We start from the raw sequence: 15,904 nt of genomic DNA on the forward strand, positions 1-15,904 counted from the left end.
TTACCTTTCTGCGCGCCGCGAAAACCCTAGCCTCCCTTCCAAACTGCTCGCCTGCTCGTCTGCCCTCCTTGCTCCTGTTCATCGGAGAACTGGCCCGCGTGAAGCAGACCGCGCGCCGCCGTCGACGGTACGTAGCTATGACGTCTTCCTCCTCGTCTGTTGCGACCACGCCGACGGCCGAGGCGTCTTCCGAAGATCTCTCGGGCACTGTGGCGGCAGCGGAATTATGACCGGGTGATACGGTGGAATTCGGTGTTTCGCGGATGTCGTTGGTCCGCGTGCAAGATATGCAACGGTTAGGGTATATTGGCGGCGGGGTTGGGCACGTCCCGGGGGCAGAGGAGGTTCCCGAGCCCGAGGGCGAATTGGTTGTTTTTAGGCATTTTTCATCGCCGGCCTTCGTATGCCCGCGCATCGTTTTGTGTCGGAGGTTCTGCAGAAGTTCGAAGTCCAGGTTCATCAGCTGACACCGAACATCGTGGTCGTTGGCGAAGTATGTCTGGGCAACGACGTCGTATGGCGGTCAGCCTTCGATGGAGGTCTTCGCCAAGCAATATTGTCTGCGCTGGCAGAAGAGAAAAAATGGACATAAGATTGCGCAATTCGGATCGTGCACTTTCACGCCAAAGTCCGGGAAGACTTCGATGGAAGTTGTGGAGCTGGTCCCCTGTGCTCGAAATAAGTGGGGCAACTGGTGGGACTACTGGTTCTATGTTTCGGAGGCTGAAGTCGAAGATCACCCAGGGCTCCCCGCCGCCATTATGTGTTCTCATTATTATGTGGCGTACCCGCCATTTGAAGTGGCGGAGGATGATGAAAATGAAAGGGCCCTTCGGATCGCTGCCCGCACGAGTAGTGGGCGCGATCTAGTTGAGGAATTCATAGGGTATGAGGTGTGGCCCTTGGCGCATGGATGGGCGCTGGGCGAAGTATGCCCTCGCGAGATGCCCTCCCTGGGTGGACGGAAGGTGCGAAGTTCGCTTTTTGCTTTGGATGTGCGAGGGCGGGATCCTGCCACGGTTGTGCGTGAGGCTGAGGATGGGGCAGTGAGAATTGTCGGGCGCTATGTGCCAAAGACTGAGGCCCAGCGGAGTTGGGATATACGTGGATCCAACGACCGCCTAAATAGGGTCTTCGAGTTGAATTGTTTGCCGTATGGCAGTTATCCTGGGGAGGACGTCGTCGACCGCCGCGGGAAAAAACCAGCGGCTGTGACTGAGGACGACCCCGCGCCGGAGGCCGCCCCAGCCACTAAAAAGAGGAAGCTAGGTACTGCAGTGGGAGAACTAGGGGTCTCTGATAGCTTTGCTATGGAGTTGATGGGGACATGCGCGGCCCCCGGGGGAAGGATGTCTTCGCCCGAGCTTCGGGAGTCTTCGGCGCGGATGCTGTAGGTTACCGGTGGTCGATGTCCCAAGAACGTTCCTATCCCCCGCGCGGCTGGCGAAGACTTCTTTACGTCTCGCATGGCTCGTGGCTTGAGAGTGTTTCCTTACGGACGGAATATTGCTGCTGTTGTGTCAGCAGTGATGAACAAGGACCGCCAGGATGCTGCGCAGAAGCGCCGGGCGGTCATCAGGCTCCCCGATGCTAGGCCGAAGAGGGCGCAGGGGACTGCGAAAGCTACCGTCCCCAGCGGTAGCCAACCGATGCTGGCGGCGAAGCCGGCCGCCCCTGGGTCCAGCAAGGTGTCGGAGAGCGCGAAGGCGGTCGGCGCCGGCGGAACCAAGTCTGCCCCGGACGGAGCTGCGAAGGTCCGGGAACTGCCTTCGCCGGGGAAACGCGTTGCCGACTTCGGCACAAATATTAGCGTGGACGACTATCTCGTTGGTAAGCAATTTTTTTTCTGACCGGTGATACGTTGCAGGGTCGGGCGAGGGGCAACTTGTTGTTGTCCCGCCTGCGGTGGCAACCACGGCGTCTACCGCAGTGCTTGGGGTGAAGGGTGGCGCTTTCAGCGCTGGCGGCGAGATTTCGGCGGCCAGTGCCGTCAAGGACGAAGCGGGCACTGTGTCCCGCCGGCTGAGGGTGGCGTCACAGCAGCTGGCGCAGCAGCTGAGTCAAGTAAGTTGAGCTGGACTTCGGTGTGTGCCGCTTTCATGGTGATTGTGGTCTCATGTGTGTCTGTTAGGCGGCCGACTTCGCCGACCGCGTGGCGTCGGGTGCCCTTACTGCAGACGTGGTTGCCGAAGTCAAGAGACTTCGGGCACAGCACGCGGACGCCGTCCGGGAGAAGTCGGTCGCGGAGAGCAAAAGCCGCAGGCTGGCGGAGAAGGTGGCCGCCCTGGAGGGCGAGAGGACGGACCTCCGGCGCCAGCTGGTGGAGGAAAGGAGGGAGGCCAACCAGGCCATCGCCAAGGCGCAGGCGGCGTAGGCGGAGGCTAAATTGGCGCGGGCGGAGGGGAGTCTCGCCAGCCAGCGCGCCGAGGAATGGGAGGTGCGGTTCAACGCTCTGCAGGCCCCGCATGGAGAGGGTCGAGGCCTCTACGCGCTCGGAAGTTGAGCGGACGCGCAAACAGCTCGTGGACTCATACCACGAGATGGGTGTGCGGACTGCTGACTTCGAGGTGCCCGACCGAGAGGCGGGCCTTCGCTTCCTCGAGTGGCTGCAAGAGGAATTGCTGGCACTCCCGACCATCGTGGAGGGCTTCATGTCCTTTGCCTCCCTCATCACCTGCGAAGGGGCCATGAATGCGCTGTCCCGCGAGGGGTGCAGCCACTATGAGGGCTTCGACCGATCCGATGAAGACTTTGGGCGCGAGATTTTTAAGTTCGAAGACCCTGTGGTGAAGGACTCCGCGGGGGCCCTCTTCGACTGGATGTGGGTTTGCTGAATCGGTATGCTGTGTTGTAGATGGCGCGTGCCGAGGACGTGGAGGACTTCGGACATCTGAACAGCGCGCAGCCCGAAGCGGAGGTCAACCCGGTGGTGGCCGAGGCTGAGGTCGACCCGGCACCACCCCCGGAAACTGGTGAAGGCTCCCTCGCTGCCCCTGCGTCTACTGTGTCTGGTGGAGGCTCGTCGCCAGCCACTGTGCCGATGGCGGAGGATCCCCCGAAGGCGGCGACGGAGCTGGCAGCGGAGGATCCCATGGCGGCGGCTGGGTCTTCGCAGGTGGCTTAGTGGGTGTGGGGTAGTTAGAGAATTTTGTCTGTGTTACTGAACCTTGGTTGCTGCGCAGGTTCAGGATTTTGGGCCTGCGCACGCAACCGCTACTGCTAATTTTGTGGCGGCTTCGATCGTGGTCGCTGGAAATGAATCAGATGAGTCTACGTCTAAGTTTTCTGAGTTTGATGACTCTGGGAGTTCGGTTGTGTGGACGGAAGAGTCTTCGGATGAGGACTTGGATTACTTTGCGGCCTTGGATGTGGCTGCGGCGAAGGCTTCTCCGCGTGTTATGGATGCTGAAGTTTTGCCTGGTCCGAGTGCTGGGCGTAGGCGGCGAAGGGCGGTGGCGAAGCGTAGAGTGAGTGAAGTGGATGGTGGTCGGCTTCGTGTGGGCAGGGCTGGCAAGCGGGAATTGTTGTCCTCGCCGGTTGGGGCAAGTGTAGGTGAGGGGGAGTTGTGAAGTCTTTTTGAGGGTGAGGAGCCGAGGATAATGCTATTTAACTATAGGGAGATGGGAATCATTCCGAAGGTTGAACCAATGTAAGGTGTGATGCCCTCGCTGTACGTGTGTAACTATAGTTTGTATGATGAGGCTGTGCGCCTTCGCGCATCCGGCTATGTTCATAGGGGCGTTGCACACTTGGTCTAGCACATTTATTATGTCGGTCCGGCTGCGCCTGTAGTTGGTCTTTGCGCGGACAGTTTCTCGATGTAGACTTTTGCACGGATGTAATGTGTCTTCGATTTTGCGCACTCGTTGTGCTAGTCCGGCTGCACCCTTAGGCGACTTTTGCACGGATAGTCTTTTGAAGAAGACTTTGATTTTGCGCGCTTGTTGTGCTAGTCCGGCTGCACCCTTAGGCGACTTTTGCACGGATAGTATTTTAAGGAAGACTTCGATTTTGCGCACTTGTTGTGCTAGTCTGGCTGCACCCTTAGGCGACTTTTGCACAGATAGTCTTTTGAGGAAGACTTCGATTTTGCGCACTTGTTGTGCTAGTCCGGCTGCACCCTTAGGCGACTTTTGCGCGGAGTGTCGCACGCGAGGGTAGCCAGCGCTGCCCCTCGCGGTGACTTTGTATTGGTCGAATGATGATGACCGTCGATGCGGTCTTTTTTCAATGTAGATTTTTGCGGGGGATTTTTCGCGTGTATATTACATGGCTCCGCCTCGTTAAAAACCTCACCCCCCGGGAGGAAAAGAGTGCGGGCCAGAGTAAAATTGTTTTGCGAATTACAAGGGCGAGCTGGCCCTGAGGAGTCAAACAAAAAATTTGCGGAGATTATCAATGTTCCAAGAATGCTCTAAGTCCTCGCCGGATGGCGTTGTGAGCCTGTATGCACTGGGGGACGCCTTCGTCTTGACGATGAAAGGGCCCTCCCACTTGGGCTCCAGCTTGCCCCGGGACTCTGTCCGTGCTGTCCGGACGAGTACGAGGTCTCCTTCGCTGAATTCCCTCGGGATGACTGTGTGGTCGCGCCATGCTTTTGTTTGAGCTTGGTATTTGTTTAGAGCCTGTAGGGCGAAGACGCGGTCTCCATCGATGAGGTCCTTCGAAGTGGGCTCGTCCACGTCGGGGACGACTGACGGGACTGTCCGTGGTGACCCATGTTTTATTTCTTGCGGGGTCATGGCCTCCGATCCATATAGAAGGCAGAAAGGGGTGAACCCAATCGCCCTACACTCAGTCGTGTTCAGTGCCCAGACCGCTTCAGGTAACAGGTCGGCCCACTTGCCCTTTTTGTCGTCGAGGAGCATCTTCTTGACGGCTGTGAAAATTTTGCCATTTGTGTGTTCCACAACTCCGTTGGATTGCGGGTGGTACACTGAGGCGAAGGCAAGCTTGGTGCCAATGGAGAAGCAGAAATCCTTGAAGTCTTGGCTGTCAAATTGCTTGCCATTGTCAACTGTGAGTTCGGACGGGACTCCGAAGCGGCAAACAATGTTTTGCCAGAAGAATTTATGGGCAGTCTTCGATGTTATTATGGATACAACCCTCGCCTTGATCCATTTGGTAAAATACTCGACAGCGACGAAGGTGAACTTGAGGTTCCCCTGGGCCATGGGCAGGGGCTCGACAATGTCCAGGCCCCAGCGCTGAAGAGGCCATGTGTGGGCGATTAGCTTCGTGAATTGCGAAGGGCTTCCCGAGCGTGGAGAAAATTTCTGGCAGGCTTCGCAGGACCTTGTGACCCGATTTGCCGCGCAAATCATGGCGGGCCAGTAGAAACCTTGACGGATTACCTTTGTGGCTAGGGCCCTAGGCCCTGCGTGAGAGCCGCAAGTCCCGCTGTGGACTTCGCGCAGAATTTGGACGCCTTCGGTCTCGGTGACACATTTGAGCATGGGTTGGCTGACCCCCTTCTTGTAAAGCTGGCCTTTAATTAGTGCGAAGTCCCGGCTTCGATGTTTAAGGCGCTTGGCCTCATTGATGTCGGTTGGATGATAGTACCCCTGCAAGAACAGGGTTATTGGTGCCCACCAGTCTTCGGTCATGATAAGGTTGACTATGCGGTGGCCCTCGCTGTCATTGGTTATTTGGAGCCCCTCTGGGCTGCGGACGGCTGGCGTGCCGATGACATGGTAGAATACGTCGGAGGGCAGGGCCTCGCCTCTGGCGGCTGCCTTGGCCAATGCGTCGGTCTCCTCATTCTTGGCTCGGTCCACATGCTGCAAGGTGAAACCTTTGAATTGCCTCTCGAGACTACGGATAGCCGCGAGGTACTGCATAAGTGCGGGGTCCTTCGCTGCGTAGTCTTTCTCGACTTGGTCGGCGACTACCTTGGAGTCTGTTCTGATGATGCAGGTGGTGACGCCAAGTGCCCTTAGCTTGCGAAGGCCGAGGATGACAGCTTCGTATTCTGCTATGTTGTTAGTGCATCTGTCAGACTCCAGAGCAAAGTTGAGGCGTGCTGCGTATCTGTGCTTGACCCCTGTGGGTGAAGTAATGACTGCAGCGGCGCCTGCCCCCGCATGGCACCATGCGCTGTCGCAATGGATTGTCCACACCTTCTCTACGGACGGGTTCGGCTGTGTTATTGGCCCAGTCCAGTCGATGACGAAGTCTGCTAGGACTTGTGACTTGATGGTTGTCCTGGGTTCAAATGTGATGTGGTAGCCAGAGAGTTCAGCTGCCCATTTGACAATCCGGACTGATGCCTCCGGGTTTCTGAATAATTCGTCGAGTCCCCTATCTGAGGTGACCCGGACCTTGAATGCTTCAAAATAATGGCGCAATTTGCGCGAGGCCATAACAACTGCATAGGCTATTTTTCCAGTTCCGTCATATTATATTTTGATGTCGTAAGTACTTCGGAGACGTAATAAATTGGACATTGCCTGATCGCCCTCTCTGCTCTGCTCTTGAACCAGTGCTGCGCTAACCGCTTGCAGCGAAGCCGCGACGTAGAGCAACAGGGGTAGCGAGGGGTCGGGGCTTGTAAGAATCGCCAATTCTGACAGGTACTGCTTCAATGAAGCGAAGGCCGCTGCCTGCTCTGGTCCCCATGCGAAGTCTTTTGCGACGCGGAGTGTTTTGAGGAAAGAGAGGCTTCGCTCTGCGGATTTGGAGATGAATCTGTTGAGGGCAGCCAACCTGCCTGTCAGTCGTTGTACGTCTCTGGCTGACTGCGGTGGCGTCATATTGATGATAGCCTGGATTTTGGTTGGATTGGCTTCAATCCCGCGGTGTGACACCAGGTAGCCCAAGACTTTCCCCTGTCGAACGCCGAAGACGCACTTTTCGGGGTTCAAGCGAAGTCGTGCGTCCCGCATGTTCGCAAACGTTTCGGCGAGGTCAGCCAGATGGTCTTCCTTGCTTCTGCTGGCGACGACGATGTCGTCCACATACGTGAATATATTTCTGCTGACTTGGCTCTCGAGCACCGTTTTGGTGAGCCGAGAGAAAGTGGACCCGACTTTCTTAAGTCCCTCCGGCATTCTGGTGAATCAATACGTGCCGAAGGGTGTTATGAAGCTGGTGCTTGCCTTGTCTTCCTCCTTCATATATATTTGATGGTAGCTAGAGAAACAATCAAGGAGCGACATGACTTCGCACTCGGCCGCGCTATCGACTATTTTGTCGATTCGGGGCAGCGGGAAGTTGTCTTTGGGGCAGGCCTTGTTAAGACTGGTGAAATCGATGCACATTCGCCATTTGCCGCTCTTCTTCTGCACCATCACAACGTTAGCGAGCCATGTAGGGTAGGCAATTGGCTCGATAAATTTGGCTTCAAGCAGGCGATGTACCTCGGCCTTGGCGACTTCTGTCTTCTCATCAGACATTTTGCGGAGCCGCTGTTTTTTCGGCCTCACCGAAGGGTCGATTCTTAAGCTGTGCTCGATGATGGAGCGACTGGCTCCGACCAGGTCGAGGGCGGACCAGGCGAAGACGTCTTTATTCTTGGACAGGCAGCAGAGGAGCCTCTCCTCGTCATGCGAAGTGAGGTCTTCGCTGATGGTGATAGTCTGCTTGGGTGTCGCCTTGTCGAGGGGGACAGTCTTGGTCCCGTCGTTGCTCTGCAGCTGTGCTTTGTCATGTTCTTTGGCGGTTGGGCTGCAGATTCGGGGACCTCGCGCTGGGCCGTGAGGCAGTTGTACGTTCCTTTGCCCGAGGACGAAGTCTCTTTCTATGTTACGCGCAGCCTGCTGGTTGCCGTAGACTGTGATGGCGCCTTGCGGACCTGGGATCTTCATGCACAGGTAAAGGCCATGAATGGCGGCCTCAAACTTGTTGATGGAGCCCCAGCCCATTATGGCGTTGTACGGGTACACCATGTCGACGATGTCGAATGTGACTTGCTCACTTCGGGCATTGGGTGCTACACCGAAGGAGAGAGGTAACTCTATTTTGCCGACAGGAAAGGTGCCCTTGCCGCCGAAGCCGTACAGCGGGTTGTCCGAAGGCTTGAGCAGGCTGTGGCTTATGCCCATGCGATCGAAGGAATGGAGGAAAATGATATCCGCCTGGCTACCATTGTCGACTAAGACTTTGTGCAGGTCCCAGCCTGCTACGCTATAGTTGATAACCATGGCGTTGATGTGGGGTGCGCTGCGCAGATCAACGTCTCGGGCGTCGAAGGTCAATGGCACATGGGACCACTTTGTCTGCATGACTGGACCGGTGACGGCGACGTGGTTGATGCTGTGGTAATGGTCCCTCTTCTGCCGCTTTGTGTCGAAGTCGGCGCTGGACCCCCCTTGATCATGTGAATGACTCCACGATACGGCTGATCGGCGAAGTCTTCTTGCTTTGGGGCATGGGGGAGGTGGATGTTTTGCTGTTGCTGGTGTGGAGGTGGGTGTGGGGGAGGTACGATTTGTACCTCCTGGTAGTGTTGGTATGCGTGGTGCGGTGGATGCGGAGCGGGGCCGTGGTTGTATGGTTGGGGGGGTTGCTGATATGTGTGTGCGACAACTCTAGGATTGTCGGCTGGCTGCGCCCGTGCCATCCTGTCTCCGGTGGCCTTCGTCTCTGGGCAGTCTCTTGTAGGGTGCGCGCAGTCTTTGCCGTGGAACAAGCAGTAAAATCTGCGCGGCTGCTGCGCACGTCCCCGGCACCGACCGCAAGTTCCGTTTCCGCGGCCCTAGGGGGATACTCCTGGCGGTGAGGGGCCTCGCCGGTGGGGTGTTGGTTGGCGATGGTGTGCACCTGCTGCTGATTGCGGCCGTCCCGACCAGAGTCTGCCTGCGAGGGCCTTGTCCACGTGCGGCTGGACTACGGAGGGTCTTTGGGTTTCCTCTAAGACTCGACTTTGCGCTGGTGGAGCTCTTCGGATCTGGCGTATTTTTCAAATAGTTGATACAGCTCCTGGAGGTTCCTGGGTGGATCCCTGATGCAGTGGCTGTAAAGGACGCTGGCCCGAAGGCCACTGATGGCGTAGTGGATGGCGATTTGGTCGTCGACCGAAGGCAGTTGTGACTTGAGGGTCAGAAACTTGCGGTAGTACTCCCGTAGAGTCTCTTTTTCCAGCTACTTGCAGAGTGAAAGTTCAGCCAAGGCGTCTGTTGGGGACTTGTTCTCAAATGCTATGAATTAAGAACAAGGCAACACAGAAATTGTTAAATGTCATAGTCCTTCGTCCTTCGAAGCATTATTTCCCTTGGGATATAATGGATTCTGGACGAAGGTTATGAAGGTCATACCTTCATAAACATCACAAATAATGAGGAAGGATTTATAAAAAGTATGAAAAATAATTTAAACACATGATTATTATTATTAACTCATTTCTATTTCATTATTGTAGAAATGATAACAAGTTACAAATGTACCTTCGGCTTGAAGGAAAGCAAAAATACCAGCGTGAAGCAAAAGCAAATGCCCAATGCGTGATTACAGGAGAGCGCGTGAACAGTACAGGGGTACTGTTCACCTATTTATAGGCACATGGCACAACCTGTGTATAATTACATTTATGCCCTTTACAATGAACCACAATAATGACACAGAATATCATGGGTCTTTAAGTCATTTCATCTTTAAGTCGGTTCACCCCTTCTTCTTGAGACATGTCACTGTGCCGAAGCTTTATAGTCGATAGCTTCGGCGCTGCTTTGGAGAGGATCTGCCGAAGGTGTTTATTTCTTTAGGATCTTCGGCTACGAAGCATACCCCCAACAGTAGCCCCTTTGCGGTGCTAGATCGTTTTTTCATAACGAGCTTGATCCGTGAAAAATCTTCTAAGCTTCGGGATGCCGAAGATCCAAAAAACACCTTCCCTGAGCTCGTTGGCGAGAAACGATTAAAATAATCGTCGCACGCGCGACCCATCTTGCACCAATTACGCGCTCGCCAGCGATTCACCTTCTCGAGCTATGTGGCCCACCGTTGAGTGAGTGCGGGTGACTGTTTGTTCGGTGCTGGAGACCTTGCCGATTCACCTTCCCACCTGCAGCACTATATAAACAGACGGGTAGGTGTGAAGTTACCACAGCATTCATTGCTATTGTACTGTTTTGCTGCCAAATTTTTAGTCATAGCCGAAGCTTGATCATTGTGCTCAAACGAAATTTGCTTCGGTGCAAGTGTAAGAGCTTCGGAAAAGACAAAAAAGCCAACACCAAAAATTTCAAGTAAGTCATAATCAAATGGCCAGAGTTCGCTCTACTACAAGAGTCGATCGCGAGGGAGACGAGACCGAAGCTATGGAAACTGTTCCTATCTCGGAAGCAATGAAGCGATCTGGGTTGGTAACACCGGAAGACGTCCCTGCTGCTGAAGCAGAGCAAGCTGATATTGAAGAGACCGATTCTGAAGATGATTACAACATCACAGTGCCGAGCAAGCCTAGCCACCTGGACTTCGGAAAGTCGACCATCTCCAAAGCTGATTTTCCTAAGATGGTGAAGTCGGGCTATTTTAGTGAAGATAAGAAAGAGCTGATTCGCTTCGGTGGAGAAGAAACTACTCCGAAGCCAGAGAAAGATGAAATAGTAGTTTTCAAGAGTTTCCTCAAAGCTGGTTTGAGATTTCCTTTAAATAGGATGATTGCTGATGTGCTAAAGAAGTTTGGGATCCACTTTCATCAACTAACTCCTAACGCTATCGTTAGGCTTAGTGTTTATATTTGGGCTCTCCGAAGCCAGGGGGTGGAACCGTTTGCCGAAGGTTTCTGCCGGGTGCACGAGCTACATTACCAAACCAAGGCCAGCAAGGATGGGTTACATGAAAATTTTGGTTGTTACAATTTTGCTTATCGGAAAACTACAAAATTTCCTCTGATCAGCTACCGAAGCAAGTGGCCGGCGGGCTGGAAATCGGAATGGTTCTACGTCAAAGTTGACGATGACAAGGAGAAGCTGGTCCAGAGTCCGCTTGAACTGATCTTCGGAGAAACCAGACCCCAATGCAATATGACACCAGAAGGTCCAACCCAAACTGCGCTGGCTGAATTCAGGATTATCGCATAGCACATTGGCACTAGAGATTTAGTGAAGGAATTTCTGGCTTTCAAAATATTTCCAACTATGAAGGAATGGGCTATGCCGAAGCTTGAAAGAGAGAAGAAAGAGGGGGAGCTTGTCCGACTGCCCTACCACTATAAGTTCAAGAAATATTTCAAAGCACCCTGCCAAGAATGGCTCGAAACAATCGAAGTAATGTGCACCGAAATTCTTGGGAATTATTCTAAAAAAGAGGATCAATTGATGACAGCAGCCTTTGGCACCCGGCCGAAACGAAGGCTAAACAGAGTGTTGGATGCTATAGGCTTTGAATATCCTGATTATGAGCGACTCGACAAGGGTGCCGAAGGGCAGAAAAGGAAAAGAGTAGCTGGCGCTTTGATCAAAGACGACGAAGATCAATCAAAAAAGAAGAAACAAAAGTTTGAATCGAAAGTGTTAACTTCGAAGAAAAGAAAGGACTCAATCCCGGAAAAAAAATCAATTGATGAAGAAGAGAAGACTTCTGCAACATCTTCTGATGCTGAAATAGAGGAAATTCTAAAGGTAATGACTGAAACTCTGCCTGTCAAACTAAGTCCATTGGGGATTCATCTGACGAAGCTTTTTCATAATGAAAAGGAGCCCACAAAGACAAAGGCATTTAGGCCAAAAAGACAAAGGATTGTTACCGTGACAGAAGTGATTGAAACAACACCACCAAGAGCTCCAGCTCCAAAGGTGCCGGCAATTGAAAGCATGATAGCTACTGAAGCTGCACCTTTAGAGGCTGCCGCAGAAGAGGCTAGAGCCGAAGATGCTGACTTCGAAGGTATTAATTTAGAGAGCATAGCCGCTGATATAGATAAAATGCTGCTAAACATGGCCGCTGAAGAAACTGCTACAACCACCGAAGAGACCACGGCTGCCAAACCCGAGAAAGAAGGAATAACCGAAGATACTTCGAAAGATGAAACTTTTGACTTCCGAAACTTAGTTGGTCAGGAGCTGACTGAAGCTGAAAAAGAGGAATTAAAAGAGTATGCTATATCTTGTGGATATCGGCCGGGGGCGCTTCTCTTTGGTGGTATTGATGATGAAGGGTTAGGCTGCATACGAGACCAAACCGGTGCGAAGGTTGTCGATACTTTATCAAAGAGTATCGGCTTCCCGAAGCTTGAAGCGGATATTAGCCGCTACCGTCGACAACATATTGTCGGCAGTTTGTTCTATTCTAATTTCAAGGTAACCATTTTGTGTCTAACTCTTATTATTTGTGGTACGAAGATATTTTCTAACGAAGGATATTTGTCCACAGAGCATACTTTTGAGCAAGGCATTAAAAATGCAGCAAGACTTAGAGGATAAAAGGCAAGAAGTTATAATTGAAAATTTAGAAAACAAAATAAAGGAGCAATCTGCTGCCATCGAGAAGAAAGACCTCGAGCTACAAATAGTCGAAGGCTTATTAGTGGATGCTGAAGCAAAAATAACAGAATTAAATTTGAAGCTTCTTTCCCAATCAGAAAATTTTGAACAAGAGAAACTGAAGCTTGATGCAAAGCTTGAAGCCGAAGCTCAAAGAAACTTGGAATTGAAAGAATCTTTGAAAAATCTTCAAAATAAGTGTTTGGAGTTCTGCACTCGATGCATTCATCAGTTAAAGCAAGTGTTCCATTTTGTTGGAGCCAGTAGTGAAGAGTTTACTCCTTCGGCCGAAGACCTGCCTGGTGCCTTCGAGCACATTGAAGGTAAAATTAATGATCTTAACGAAGTTATAGCTGGGCATAGCGACTTCTGTGCCCTGGCAGCTTCTCGGGGCACAGCTGTTGCTTTTTTGAAGTTTGGCTGTGAACACGACAAGATTGTTAATAGACCCAACTTCAGCCTGTCACCAGCAGACCTAGATAATGTTCCCAATCTGGCTCGGAGTATTGCAAATAGATTTATAAAGTTAGTATGGACAAAGGGTGGTCGGAGCAAAGCTGGTGACGAAGCCCGGAGCCACCTCAAGCTGGTAACAAAATCATACCTTATGCTTACCTTTTCCTTTGAATTTTTGAATTTGGCTTATAATACTTCCGTACAGCTTGACCAGGCCGAAGCTGCAGCTGCAGAGTAGAAGAACGAAGCTCCAGAGATAGTGTCGAAGCTTGAATAATTTTTCCGTCCATGTATGAAATGCTTTGGTGTGGACAAAATTAATACTTTTGAGCCATAGGCAAAAAACACCTTCCCTTCTTTGCGTGCACAGCGAAGCATAAAATTGCCTTCCTTTCGGGACCGAAGCATGTTTGTACGTTATGCTGATGATGATCCTATGTATGTGTAAGTGAATGTTTATGAATGCAAATGTCATGATGTAATGTATCGTGCAAATGAATGTTCAAATACATATTCGAAGCCATATTCCCTTGGGAATGATTTAAATCTTCTTTGCCGCTTATTTTTCGGCTTCACCGTTTATTTTTCGGTGTATCAGCGCTGACTTTTCGCTGTAAGCCTCCCTTAGGAGCTTCTTCGCCTTTTACTTCGGCGGAATCAGCGTTGACTTTTCGCTGTAAGCCTACCTTAGGAGCTTCTTTGCCTTTTACTTCGGCGGAATCAGCGTTGACTTTTCGCTGTAAGCTCTGCATTCCCTTGGGGACGACTTTTGAGCTTCTCCCTGTTTCCTTTTCTTTTTTCTTTGCACTCGATGGTGCTTTCTCAGCTTTTACATTTACATCTTTGGGGGATTTTGCTCTTATAGAGCTGAAATAAGAAAAAGAGAAATTACATGCTATGGCCCCATTAAAAACCTTTCTCCCCCTTTGGAAAGGAAAAGGGTGCCATAAAAAGAATATATAAAAAATTACATCGAGCTAGACATAATATCACCGAAGCTCATCCGCATTCCATGATCTAGGAATGTCGTTACCATCCATATCCTTCAATCTGTAAGAACCTGGTCTTGACGAATATACTACCAGAAAAGGTCCTTCCCACTTCAACTGTAGCTTGCCTACTATGTCTGGGTTGACGACTCTTCGAAGTACCAAGTGTCATGGCTTAATATTTTTGAGCCGAACCTTTCTGTCATGCCATCTTATTGTTTCGGCTTGATATTTGTTGATATTCTCTACAGCTTGCAGCCTGATCCCTTCTATAGCATCTTTTTCCACAGAGTAATCAGCTTCAGCTTCGTCTTCTGTCGATGCTATTATTCTTATTGAACCTGCTTTTACTTCTTCCGGAGTTATTGCTTTGTCACCAAACAGCAATTTGAATGGTGTAAAACCTGTTGATCTTGATATTGTTGTGTTGTGGCTCCACACCACTTTGATTAATTCATCTGGCCACTTTCCCCTGGGCTGATTGAAGATTAACTTCATTATTCCTGTCATTATGATGCCATTAGCCCTTTCAACAAGTCCGTTTGACTCCGGATGCCGAACTGATGCAAAATGGATCTTCGTGCCAATTTGTTCACAAAACTCTCTGAAAGCTTCGGAATCAAACTGTGTTCCATTGTCCACACTGATGGCCTTCGGCACTCCGAAGCGACAGACAATATTTTGCCAGAAAAACTTTTGAATAGTAACCGAAGTTATTGTGGCTAGAGGCTTTGCCTCAATCCATTTAGAAAAAAATTCCACTGCCACTACAACATATCTTAAGTTCCCTTGTGCTGGTGGTAGCGGACCTAACAAATCAAGACCCCACCTTTGCAATGACCAAGTGGGTTGTATTAACTGAGTTAGATACGAAGGTTGTTTTTGATCTCTTGCACATTTCTGACAACCTTCACACTTTTGGACTAATTCCGCTGCATCCGAAGTTGCCTTTGGCCAATAAAATCCTTGACGAAAAACTTTTCCCAGCAAAGGCCTAGATCCAATGTGAGATCCACACAAGCCTGCGTGTATTTCCTTCATCAATTCTATACCTTCGGCTCTAGATAAACATTTGAGTAGTGGAGAACAGACCCCATGCTTGTACAGCTCCCCTTCTATTATGACATATGGTCGAGCTCTTGCCTCTATTCTCTTGTTATAAGCTTCGTCATCTGAAAGAAAGTTACCCTGAAGGAAAGAGATGATCTCAGTTCTCCAATCTTCATTATAAACGGGAGATATATTGAGGACTGCTCTTTCAAGAAGTTCAACCGAAGGTGCTTTTATTGTTTCAAAAAATACTTCCGAAGGTAAGGGTAGCCCCTGTGCTGCTGACTTGGCTAACAAATTAGCATGTTCATTTTCTCCTCGAGGGATATTTCTGACAGAAAATCCTTCAAAGAAAGCTTCGATCCTTCGAACCGTGTCTAAATATTTCTCCAGCTTCGGGTCTCTTGCTTTGCAACTCTTGTCAATATGACCAGAAATAACCTGGGAATCAGTTTTAAGAACGACCCTTCTAATTCCCATTGCCTTTAACTTCCGAAGACCCAAAAGCAATGCTTCGTACTCAGCAATGTTATTTGTGCAGCTGAAATCAAGTCTTGCTGCATAGCAAGTTTTAACTTTGGAGGGTGCGACCAACACAGCGGCTGCTCCTGCCCCGAAGGTTCCCCAAGAACCATCGCATAATACTGTCCAAACTTCGGCATCTTTACTCGCTTCTTCTTCCTGAGCCCCTGGCGTCCAGTCAGCAATGAAGTCTGCTAACGCTTGGGACTGAATCGAAGATCTATGCACATAGTCAATGCAAAATTCATTGAGTTCCGCAGCCCATTTTCCAACCCTTCCAGTAGCTTCTCTATTTCTCATAATATCCTTCAATGGTTGTGAAGAAGGAACAATTATATTGTATGCTTGAAAGTAGTGCCGAAGCTTCCTGGAGGCCATCAAAACAGCATACAACACCTTCTCCAATTTTGTATAATTTTTATTTGATAAACTAAGGACTTCGGAGACGAAGTATATTGGGGCTTG

Source organism: Zea mays, chromosome 6 (assembly GCF_902167145.1).
Source record: "Zea mays cultivar B73 chromosome 6, Zm-B73-REFERENCE-NAM-5.0, whole genome shotgun sequence".
Classification (NCBI taxonomy): domain Eukaryota; kingdom Viridiplantae; phylum Streptophyta; class Magnoliopsida; order Poales; family Poaceae; genus Zea; species Zea mays.